Source organism: Symsagittifera roscoffensis, chromosome 4 (assembly GCF_963678635.1).
Source record: "Symsagittifera roscoffensis chromosome 4, txSymRosc1.1, whole genome shotgun sequence".
Lineage (NCBI taxonomy): Eukaryota > Metazoa > Xenacoelomorpha > Acoela > Convolutidae > Symsagittifera > Symsagittifera roscoffensis.
In genome coordinates this window covers 72,661,684-72,674,717 of record NC_087065.1, presented here as the reverse complement: position 1 = coordinate 72,674,717, position 13,034 = coordinate 72,661,684, and the positions used below count along the sequence as shown (strand labels likewise).

Here is a 13,034-nt window from a genome sequence, read left to right as displayed (position 1 = left end):
AAATGTGGTTTCAAATAATTCCAAACTAACTAGCTTTCCAAACCTGATTTTTAAAATCAGATCGCCACATCAGAAAGCAAGCTCTAAAGAATTGCATTCAATTGATGTAACTCAGCCTTGGTTATTTCACCAAATTACGCCTGTGTGTTAGAAGATTGTTAAGCGTTCACTGCTTATAGTATTTTTCAACACAAACAAAAACAAAAGTAAATTTTGACGGAATCATATTGCATATTTACTCGTTTAATATATTTCTGAACTGCAATTGCTCCGGAACAAACAGTTTTACAGTTTCGAAACTATTTAGAAGCAAATAACATTTGAGCAAGCACAATCGAAAAAACATTGATTCATGTACAACACAACCAGGTAAGATTATCGTCTTATCCTCGTCTAGTTCAGGATTGTTTAGCTTTCGTTCCTTGAAAACTGTGAAAAACAGTTTTCTACACAAGAAAGCAGGAAAAAACATAAGTTCTAAAAAAAGCATAATAGAATGCAGGGTAAAAAATTTGGTTGCAAATAATTCAAAAAACCTGGCTTTCCAAATCTGATTTTTAAAAAGAGATCGTAACATCAGAAACCAAGCACTTAAAACACGCATTTAACTTGTAATAGAGCACTGGTAATTTCACCAAACTACGACTCTGGGTTAAGAGATAGTGTAGGGTTTACTGCTTATATTATTTTTCAACAAAAACAAAAGTAAAATTCGATTGAATCATGTTGCACATTTGCTGGTTTAATAAAGTGTTGAACTGCCATTGCTCCGAAACAAAACAGGTTTACTGTTTCGAAATTATTTAGAAGCAATTAGCATTTGAGCAAGCACAATCGAAAAAACATTGATTCATGTACAACACAACCAGGTAAGATTATCGTCTTACCCTCGTCTAGCTCAGGATTGTTTAGCTTTCGTTCCTTGAAAACTGTTAAAAACAGTTTTCTACACGAGAAAGCAGAAAACAGCATAAGTTCTACAAAGAAGCATAAAATTACAGGGTAAAAAATGTGGATTCAATTAATTCAAAACTACCTGGCTTTCCAAATCTGATTTTTTAGATGAGATAGCTACATTAGAAAGCAAAATCTCAAGAAACGCATTTAACTTATGTACTACATCACTGGTTATTTCACCAAATTACACCTGTGTGTTAAAGTATTGTGTAGCGTTTACTGCTGATAATATTTTCCAACAAACAAAAACAGCAGTAATATTTCATTCAATCATGTTGCACATTTACTGGTTTAAAAAACTTCTGAACTGCAATTGCTCCGAATAGAGCACTGGTAATTTCACCAAACTACGACTGTGGGTTAAGAGATAGTGTAGGGTTTACTGCTTATATTATTTTTCAACATAAACAAAAGTAAAATTCGATTGAATCATGTTGCACATTTGCTGGTTTAATAAAGTGTTGAACTGCCATTGCTCCGAAACAAAACAGGTTTACAGTTTCGAAATTATTTAGAAGCAATTAGCATTTGAGCAAGCACAATCGAAAAAACATTGATTCATGTACAACACAACCAGGTAAGATTATCGTCTTACCCTCGTCTAGTTCAGGATTGTTTAGCTTTCGTTCCTTGAAAACTGTGAAAAACAGTTTTTTACACAAGAAAGCAGGAAACAACATAAGTTCTATAATGAAGCATAATAGTTTGCAGGATAAAATAATGTGGTTTCAAATAATTCCAAACTACCTCGCTTTCCAAACCTGATTTTAAAAAAAAGATCTAACTTCAGAAATCAACCTCTTAAGACACGCATTTAACTTATGTACTACAGCACTGGTTATTTCACAAAACAACGACAGCGTGTTTAGAGATTGTGTAGCGTTTACTGCTTATATTATTTTTCAACAGGGACAAATACAAAAATTCGATTGAATCATGTTGCACATTTGCTGATTTAATAAAGATCAGAACTTCAATTGCTCCGAAACAAACAGGTTTACAGTTTCGAAACTATTTAGAAGCAATTACCATTTGAGCAAGAACAATCGATAAAACATTGATTCATGTACAACACAACCAGGTAAGATTATCGTCTTACCCTCGTCTAGTTCAGGATTGTTTAGCTTTCGTTCCTTGAAAACTGTGAAAAACAGTTTTCTACACAAGAAAGCAGGAAAAAAACATAAGTTCTAAAAAAGCATAATAGAATGCAGGGTAAAAAATTTGGTTGCAAATAATTCAAAAAAACCTGGCTTTCCAAATCTGATTTTTAAAAAGAGATCGTAACATCAGAAATCAAGCACTTAAGACACGCATTTAACTTATGTAATAGAGCAATGATTATTTCACCAAACTACGACCGTGGGTTAAGAGATAGTGTAGGGTTTACTGCTTATATTATTTTTCAACATAAACAAAAGTAAAATTCGATTGAATCAAGTTGCACATTTGCTGGTTTAATAAAGTGTTGAACTGCAATTGCTCCGAAACAAAACAGGTTTACAGTTTCGAAATTATTTAGAAGCAATTACCATTTGAGCAAGCACAATCGAAAAAACATTGATTCATGTACAACACAACCAGGTAAGATTATCGTCTTACCCTCGTCTAGTTCAGGATTGTTTAACTTTCGTTCCTTGAAAACTGTGAAAAACAGTTTTCTACACAAGAAAGCAGGAAACAACATAAGTTCTATAATGAAGCATAAGTTTGCAGGGTAAAAAAATGTGGTTTCAAATAATTCCAAACTACCTCGCTTTCCAAACCTTATTTTTAAAGAGATCTAACTTCAGAAATCAACCTCTTAAGACACGCATTTAACTTATGTACTACAGCACTGGTTATTTCACCAAACAACGACTGTGTGTTAAGAGATTGTGTAGCGTTTACTGCTTAAATTAATTTTCAACACGAACAAGAGATAGTGTAGGGATTACTGATTATATTATTTTTCAACATTAACAAAAGTAAAATTCGATTGAATCATGTTGCACATTTGCTGGTTTAAAAAAGTGTTGAACTGCAATTGCTCCGAAACAAAACAGGTTTACAGTTTCGAAATTATTTAGAAGCAAATACCATTTGAGCAAGCACAATCGAAAAAACATTGATTCATGTACAACACAACCAGGTAAGATTATCGTCTAGCTCAGGATTGTTTAGCTTTCGTTCCTTGAAAACTGTTAAAAACAGTTTTCTACACGAGAAAGCAGAAAACAGCATAAGTTCTACAAAGAAGCATAAAATTACAGGGTAAAAAATGTGGATTCAATTAATTCAAAACTACCTGGCTTTCCAAATCTGATTTTTTAGATGAGATAGCTACATTAGAAAGCAAAATCTCAAGAAACGCATTTAACTTATGTACTACATCACTGGTTATTTCACCAAATTACACCTGTGTGTTAAAGTATTGTGTAGCGTTTACTGCTGATAATATTTTCCAACACAAACAAAAACAGCAGTAATATTTCATTCAATCATGTTGCACATTTACTGGTTTAAAAAACTTCTGAACTGCAATTGCTCCGAAAAAAAAACATGTTTAGTTTCGAAAACATTTAGAAGCGATTACCATTTGAACAAGCATATCGAAAAAAAACATTGCTTTATGTACAACACAACCAGGTAAACATATCGTCTTACCATCGTCTATTTCAGGATTATTTACTTTCGTTCCTTGAAAACTGTGAAAAACAGTTTTCTACACAAAAAAAGCAGGAAACAACATAAGTTCTACAAAGAAGCATAAAATATTGCAGGGTTAAAAAAATGTGGTTTCAATTAACTCAAAATTACCTGGCTTTCCAAATCAAATTTTTTCGATGAGATAGCTACATCAGAAAGCAAGCTCTCAAGAAACGCATTTAACTTACGTACTACAGCACTGGTTATTTCACCAAACTACGACTGTGTGTTAAGAGATAGTGTAGGGTTTACTGCTTATATTATTTTTCAACATTAACAAAAGTAAAATTCGATTGAATCATGTTGCACATTTGCTGGTTTAATAAAGTGTTGAACTTCAATTGCTCCGAAACAAAACAGGTTTAGTTTCGAAATTATTTAGAAGCAAATAACACTTGAGCAAGCACAATCGAAAAAACATTGATTCATGTAGAACAGAACCAGGTACGATTATCGTCTGGCTAAGGATTGTTTAGCTTTCGTTCCTTGAAAACTGTTAAAAACAGTTTTCTACACGAGAAAGCAGGAAACAGCATAAGTTCTACAAAGAAGCATAAAATTGCAGGGTAAAAAATGTGGATTCAATTAATTCAAAACTACCTGGCTTTCCAAATCTGATTTTTTAGATGAGATAGCTGCATTAGAAAGCAAAATCTCAAGAAACGCATTTAACTTGTACTACAGCATTGGTCATTTCACCAAGTTACGCTTGTGTAATGAAAGAGTGTTTAGCGTTAGCTGTTCATATTATTTTTCTACCCAAACAAAAACAGAAATAAAAAGATGAACCAACCATGAAGCACAATAACAGGTTTAAAAAACAACACACAGGCGTGAACAGTTTTCTACACAAGAAAGCAGGAAACAAAAGAAGTTCTAAAAAAAAGCATAATAGAATGCAGGGTAAAAATGTGGTTGCAAATAATTCAAAAATACCTGGCTTTCGAGATCTGATTTTTCAAAAGAGATCGTTGCATCAGAAATCAAGCTCATAAGACACGCATTTAACTTATGTACTACAGCACTGGTTATTTCATCAAACTACGTCTGTGTGTTAAGAGATAGTGTAAGGTTTACTGCTTATTTTAATTTTCAACAAAAACAGAAGTAAAATTCGATTGAACCATGTTGCACATTTGCTGGTTTAAAACATTCTGAACTGCAATTGCTCCGAAACAAACAGGTTTACAGGTGCGAAACTATTTAGAAGCAATTACCATTTGAACAGGCACAATCGAAAAAACATTGTTTATGTTCAACACATCAGGTATGATTGTATTACCCTCGTCTAGTTCAGGATTGTTTAGCTTTTGTTCCTTGAAAACTGTAAAAAACAGTTTTCTACACAAGAAATCAGGAAACAACGTAAGTTCTACAAAGAAGCATAATAGATTGCAAGGTAAAAAATTGAGGTTTCAAATAAATCAAAAATACCTGGCTCTCCAATTCTAATTTTTAAAATGAGATCGCTACATCAGAAAGCAAGCTCTAAAGAAACGCATTTAACTTATGCAGTACATCACTGGTTATTTCACAAAATTACACCTGTGTGTTAAAATATTGTGTAGCGTTTACTGCTGATATTATTTTCCAACTCAAACAAAAACAGCAGTAAATTTTCATTCAATCATCTTGCACATTTACTGGTTTAAAAAATTTCTGAACTGCAATTGCTCCGAAACGAACATAGTTGGTTTCGAAAACATTTAGAAGAAATTACCATTTGAGCAAGCACAATCGAAAAAAAAACATTGCTTTATGTACAACACAACCAGGTAAACATATCGTCTTACCATCGTCTATTTCAGGATTATTTACTTTCGTTCCTTGAAAACTGTGAAAAAAAGTTTTCTACACAAAAAAAGCAGGAAACAACATAGGTTCTACAAAGAAGCATAAAAGATTGCAGGGTTTAAAAAAATGTGGTTTCAATTAACTCAAAATTACCTGGCTTTCCAAATCTGATTTTTAGACAAAATAGCTACATCAGAAAGCAAGCTCTCAAGAAACGCAATTAACTTATGTACTACAGCACTGGTTATTTCACCAAACTACGACTGTGTGTTAAGAAATAGTGTAGGGTTTACTGCTTATACTATTTTTCAACATTAACAAAAGTAAAATTCGATTGAATCATGTTGCATATTTGCTGGTTTAAAAAAGTTCTGAACTGCAATTGCTCCGAAACAAACAAGTCTACAGTTTCGAAATTATTTAGAAGCAAATACCATTTGAGCAAGCACAATCGAAAAAACATTGTTTATGTTCAACACATCAGGTAAGATTGTATTACCCTCGTCTAGTTCAGGTTTGTTTAGCTTTCGTTCCTTGAGAACTGCAAAAAACAGTTTTCTACACAAGAAATCAGGAAACTACGTTAGTTCTACAAAGAAGCATAATAGATTGCAAGGTGAAAAATTGAGGTTTCAAACAAATCAAAATTACCTGGCTTTTCAAATCTAATTTTTTTTAAAATGAGATCGCTACATCAGAAAGCAAGCGTTAGCTGTTCATATTATTTTTCTACCCAAACAAAAACAGAAATAAAATGATGAACGAACCATGCATCACAATAACAGGTTTAAAAAACAACACACAGGAGTGAACAAATTTCTACACAAGAAAGCAGAAAACAACATAAGTTCTTTAAAAAATTATAAAAGAATGCAGGGTAAAAAATGTGGTTTCAAATAATTCAAAATTACCTGGCTTTCCAGATCTGATTTTTTAAAAAAGATCGTTACATCAGAAAACAAGCTAATAAGACACGCATTTAACTTATGTACTACAGTACTGGTTATTTCATCAAACTACGTCTGTGTTAAGAGATAGTGTAAGGTTTACTGCTTATATTATTTTTCAACAAAAACAAAGGTAAAATTCGATTGAATCATGTTGCTTATTTGCTGGTTTAATAAAGTTCCGAACTGCAATTGCTCCAAAACAAACAGGTTTACAGTTTCGAAAAAATTTAGAAGCAATTACCATTTGAACAAGCACAATCGAAAAAACATTGTTTATGTACAACACAACCAGGTAAAGATTATCGTCTTACCCTCGTCTAGTTCAGGATTGTTTAGCTTTCGTTCCTTGTAAACAGTGAAAAACAGTTTTCTACACAAGAAATCAGGAAACTACGTAAGTTCTACAGAGAAGCCTAATAGATTGCAAGGTAAAAAATTTAGGTTTCAAATAAATCAAAATTACCTGGCTTTCCAAATCTGCCTTTTTAAATGAGATCGCTACATCAGAAAGCAAGCTCTAAAAAAACGCATTTAACTTATGTAGTACATCACTGGTTATTTCACAAAATTACACCTGTGTGTTAAAATATTGTGTAGCGTTTGCTGCTGATATTATTTTCCAACAAACAAAAACAGCAGTAAATTTTCATTCAATCATCTTGCACATTTACTGGTTTAATAAATTTCTGAACTGCAATTGCTCCGAAACAAATAGGTTTACAGTTTCGAAAACATTTAGAAGCAATTACTATTTGAACAAGCACAATCGAAAAAAAAAACATTGCTTTATGTACAACACAACCAGGTAAAAATATCGCCTTACCATCGTCTATTTCAGAATTATTTACTTTCGTTCCTTGACAACTGTGGAAAACAATTTTCTACAGAAAAAAGCAGGAAACAACATAAGTTCTACAAAGAAGCATAATAGATTGCAGGGTTTAAAAAATGTGGTTTCAAATGAATCAAAATTACCTCGCTTTCCAAACCTGATTTTTAAAATCAGATCGCTACACCAGAAAGCAGGCTCTAAACAAACGCATTTAACTTTATAAACTACCGCACTGGTTATTTCACCAAAATACGACTGAGTTGAAAGACTGTTTAGCGTTGACTGCTTATAGTATTTTTCAACAGAAACAAAAGTAAAAAAATTTTGATTCAATCATGTCGCAAATTTACTAGTTTAATACATTTCTGAACTGCAATTAATCCGAATCAAGCAGGTTTACAGTTTCGAAAACATTTAGAAGCAATTACCATTAGAACAAGCACAAGAAAAAAAACATAGATTTATGTACAACACAACCAGGTAAGATTATCGTCTTACCCGCGTCTAGTTCAGGATTTTTTTTAGCTTTCTTTCCTTGAAAACTGTGAAAAACAGTTTTCTACAAATGAAAGCAGGAAACAACGTAAGTTCTACCAGAAGCATAGATTGCAGGGTAAAAATGTGGTTTCAAATATTTCAAATTACCTGGCATTCCAAATCAGATTTTTAAAACGAGATCGCTACCTCAGAGAGCAAGCTCTAAAGAAACGAATTTAACATATATATAGAATACAGCACTGGTTAATTCATCAAAATACGCCAGTGTGTTAATTGATTACTAGCGTTTAACGCACCTCCGGTGCTTCGAAAAACCGCATATAATGGAAACAACATCTGCAAACTTTAAGTGTACTCTGACTGCACCCAATTACAGGGTTGGTAATTTCGAACCTTTTAAATTTTTTTTAATTCCCATTTTAAAAGCGCCGTCTTGAAAATTTAATGGGCCTCTGGAGAAATTTGGAGGCCAGATATGCAACCACTGAGAGTCCCTGAGAGCACCCTACTAAAGGGTTAGGAATTCAAAATTTTGTGAATTTTTTCAACCTAAGTTTCCCGAAAAAAAAAATTGAAAAAAAAAAAATGCCTTATCTCGGAAACTAAAAAGATTTGAGCATTCATATTAAGAGGCAAGATTTTGAGACGCCATGGAATACGTCATATCTCGGAAACTAAAAGCAATTGAGCAGTCGCGTTTAGCAGTCACATATGGCAAGATTTGCACTCTTTAGAGTACCCTGACAACACCGAATTATAGCGTTTGGAATTTCAAAGTTTGAAAAATAATTAATTTTAACTTTCTGAAAATTTTGAAAAAAATCACAAAAACGTCACATCTCAAAACTACAAAAAACTGAGCAGTCATATTTGGAAGCAAGATTCGCAATCCTTGAGAGTACTCTGATAGGACCTAACTGCAGGGTTGGGAATTTCAGATTTTTAAAAAACGATAATTTACGTTTTCCGAAAATTGATGGAAAAATCACAAAAAACGTCATATCTCGAAAACTACAATAAATTGAGCAGCCATATTTGGAGATAAGATTCGCAATCTTTGAGAGAACTCTGACAGGACCCAACTACAGGGTTGGGAAAATCAGATTTTGCGAAAAAAAAAAATTAATAGAAGTTTTCTGATTTTTTTGAAAAAATTACAAAAAACGTCATATCTCGAAAACTACAAGGATTTGAACAGTCATATTTGGAGGCAACATTTTTAACTCTTTAGACTACTCTGATAGAACCCAACTACAAGGTTGGAAATTTCAAATTTTGAGAAAGATTTAAATAAAATTTTCTGAAAATTTTTGAAAAAAATCACAAAAAACATCATAACTCAAAACTACAAGGACTTGAGCAGTCATGGAGGCAAGATTCGCAATCTTTGATAGTACTCTGACAATACCCAACTACAGGGCTGGGAATTTCAAAACTTGCGAAAAAAATAAATAAAAATCACAAATAAAAATCACAAAAAATGTCACATCTCGAAAACTACAAAGAGTTGAGCAACCATATTTGGAGGCAAGTTTCGCAATCCTTGATAGTACTCTGACAGCGCCCAACTACAAGGTTGCGACTTTCAAATTTTGAAAAAAATTTTATTTAAATTTTCTGAAAACTTGAAAAAATCACAAAAAACGTCATATCTCGAAAACTATAAGGATTTGAGCAGTCATATTTGGAGGCAAGATTTGCAATCCTTGATAGTACTCTGACAGTACCCAATTACAGGGTTATGAACTTCAAGTTTTGTAAATATTTTGTTGTTTGAAATTTCTGAAAATTTTTGAAAAAATCTCAAAAATCGTCTTATCTCGTTAAGTAAAATGATTCGGGCATTCAAAACTGGAGGCCAAATTCGCAACCCCTAATTCAATATTGGGCTGTTGAATTTAAACTCGGTAAAATAACCACTAAAATCAAATTGAAAATCGAAAAAAAATTCTTAACCATTGCAATATACAATATAGCTTAAACATGTAAAAATAATACGTTGAAAAAGCTTAAACATGGCGAGATAGTGAAGCCCGCATTTAAATATATAATAGATTTAGCGTTTACTGCTTTTATTATTTGTCAACACAAACCAAAACTAAAATAATTTTTGATTGAATTATGTTGCAAATTTACTGGTTTATTAAATTTCTGAACTGCAATTGCTCCGAAAAAAAAACAGGTTGGTTTACAATTTCGAAAACATTTAGAAGCAATTACCATTTGAAAAATAACAATAGAAAAAACATTGATTTATGTACAACACAACCAGGTAAGATTATCGTCTTACCCTCGCCTAAATCAGAAGAAAGCAGGAAACAACATAAGTTCTACGAAGAAGCATAATAGATTGCAGGGTAAAAAAAGTGCTTTCAAGTAATTCAAAATTACTTGGCTTTCCATATCTGATTTTTTAGATGAGATCGCTACATCAGAAAGCTAGCTCTAAAGACACGCATTTAACTTATGTAGTACATCACTGGTTATTTCACCAAATTACACCTGTGTGTTAAAATATTGCGTAGCGTTTACTGCTGATATTATTTTCCAACACAAACAAAAACAGCAGTAAACTTTCATTCAATCATCTTGCACATTTCTGATGTAGATCGCTACATCAGAAAGCAAGCTCTAGAGAAACGCATTTAACTTATGTAGTACAAAAAATATGTACTACAGCACTGGCTATTTCACCAAATTTCGCTTGTGTGTTAAAAGATTGTTTATCGTTTAATGTTCATATTATTTTTCTACACAAATAAAAACAAAAACAGGTTCAAAAAATTTCTGAACTACAATTTTTCCTAAACAATCAGATTTACGGTTTTTGAGAACTTTCAAAACAGATGAACATTTAAATTAACATAAAATAACAAAACTTAAAACAAAATTTAAAATAACATTTCAAAACAGATAAACAGAGTAACATTTATACAAACACAGGGTTAGTAATTCCAAATTTTAAAGAAAACTTAATTTGGGTTTTCTGAAAAAAATCACATAAAACTTCACATCTGGAAACCAGCAGCCGCACTTAGAGGCACGATTCGTAATCTATGAGAAAACTCTGACTGCACCCGGCCAGTGATCGGAATTTCAAATTTTGTGAAATACTTTATATAAAGTTTTCTGGATATTTTTGAATAACAAAAATCACCATAATCGTCGTATCTCGTAAGCCAACAACATTTGGGCATTGATAATTCGTGGCCAAAATTGCAACCCCTGGGTAAACCTTGAAAGCAGCCAACTATTGGGTTGCTTAATTTATACTCCGTAAATGAACACTGAATTCAAACTGGAAAATCAAGAAAAAATTCTCAACCATTGCAATATACGATAAAGCTTAAATGTAAAAAAATTCTTTTGTTAAACATGCAAAAATAATGTTGAGAAAGCTTAAATGAAGCCCGCATAAAAATATAAAACAGATTTAAGTACAACACAACCTGGAAAATTACTCAAGTCAGCCTCGTCTAATTTAAATGTCTTTCGCTTTCGTTCCTTGAAAAATGTGACTAACAGTTTTATGCACAAGAATGCAGGGAGAGTCATAACTTCAGTCAAATGTGAAGCACAATGGTGGCAGGGTACATAATGTGTTTTCAAAAACAGCGATACAACTCAATTGTTCATACCTGGAAAGAAAACAATAGAGTTCCAAATGAGAAAGCAAGCACCAGGCGCCGCGGATCTAGGAATTTCTCAAGGGGGGGGGGGGGGCGAATTTTCAAAAAAAATTGAAAATTTTGTCGACCTTTTTTTACGCCGACCATATTGATTTTCTGAGCTCTCCCAAACCACAATAAAGACTCTAATTTGACAAAAATTTCTGCGCCGCAAGCAAATGTTTGAAAAACGCAAAAAAAGGCGTTTTTAGGCAATTTTTGGAAAATTTCGACCAAAAATTGCGTTTTTTCGGCGCTTGCTCCCCCCTCAAAATTAAAATATATTGGCGCCGAAGGCGCCTTTAGAAAACTTTTAAGGTGAGTCAGCCAAAAATAGATATCTCAAAATAGTACAAAGGGGGCAACCTTTGGGTCGTCAGGGGGTCAAATTCCTGAGGGGGGGGGGGGGGGGGGCGCCTGCCCCCCTAAATCCGCTACTCACAAATGCTCCCACATATTTACAATTGAAATGCAGGCGATATCGAAACTACACTAACTAATGTACAGAACATCCGGGCAAGATGATCATCTATACCTCGTCTAGCTTGAGATTTTTCAGCTCTTCTGTTTTGAAGACTGAAAAACAGTTTTAAGCAGAAAACGTCGAAACGTAAATAAAATATAAAGCATAATAGCTGGCATGGCATACCTATTGGTCTCAGATCACTCAATAGTAGCTAGTTTTTCATCCCGGGTTTTTGATAGACTTCTACGGGAAAAATCAAGCACTATAGAAACGAACTTGATTTATGTACAACAAAACTGGTCCAAATTGGTCATGTACACTTGTATATGTGGAGATTACTTGCTTTTTCTGAAATTATTTTCTTTAAAAAAATTGAAAGTAAATTGATGAACCGAGCCTGTAGCCCACAAATGGTTTTTAACTTTCTGACCCGCAAATAATTGCCTTCATAGCCGCTGAAAACATTTAAAGACAGATTTCTATTTAGGGGGGTTATGAAATTAGACGATAAGCAAATTAGACGTGACCAACAAAATCGAATTTAGACGTTAAATTGTTTTTGCAAAACTAGCATTTTAGACGGAAAGCAAAGAGCTAACAAAACTTATTGCTTAAAACAAGTTTCCATAATTACAAAAATAATATATGATCCCATTGCATATCCAAATATTTATCTCAATTGATTTATAAAATGTTAATTTCAAAATTATAAAACATTTTTGAAATGCATAAGTTATACAGAAAGCTGAACGAAAGTTAATTGTAGTCGGTAAACAAATTTCAGACACAAACAATACAATTACGTCTAATTTCCCGTATTTGTAATTTTGCATCGACGTCTAAATTCGTTTTTGTTGGTCACGTCTAATTTACTTTTCGTCTAATTTACTAGGCCCCCCATTTAGACAGAATGCACTACCGCAACTAATTTCATTAATGTACAACAAAACAAGGCAAGATTATCATCACAGCCTCGTTTAGTTCAGTATTGTTTTGCTTTCATTCCTTGAGAACTGTGACAAACAGTTTTCTACACAAGAAAGCCTAAAAGTCGACATTTCACTAAAACGTGAAGCAGAATAGCTGGCAGAGTATGTTTTCTGGTCACAAACTAAGTTAGGCGAATTTTTAACAAAGATTTTTAAATGTGATAGCAAGCACTGTTAAAACTTTTTTTAAAT

At 32.9% G+C, this 13,034-nt stretch overlaps 1 protein-coding gene across 2 annotated transcripts in view; it reads right to left on the bottom strand.

Moving 5' to 3' along the window:
• Positions 1-13,034, bottom strand: part of LOC134844276 (centrosomal protein of 70 kDa-like) — a 92,291-nt gene that overhangs the window by 41,494 nt on the left and 37,763 nt on the right. The window lies entirely within an intron of this gene.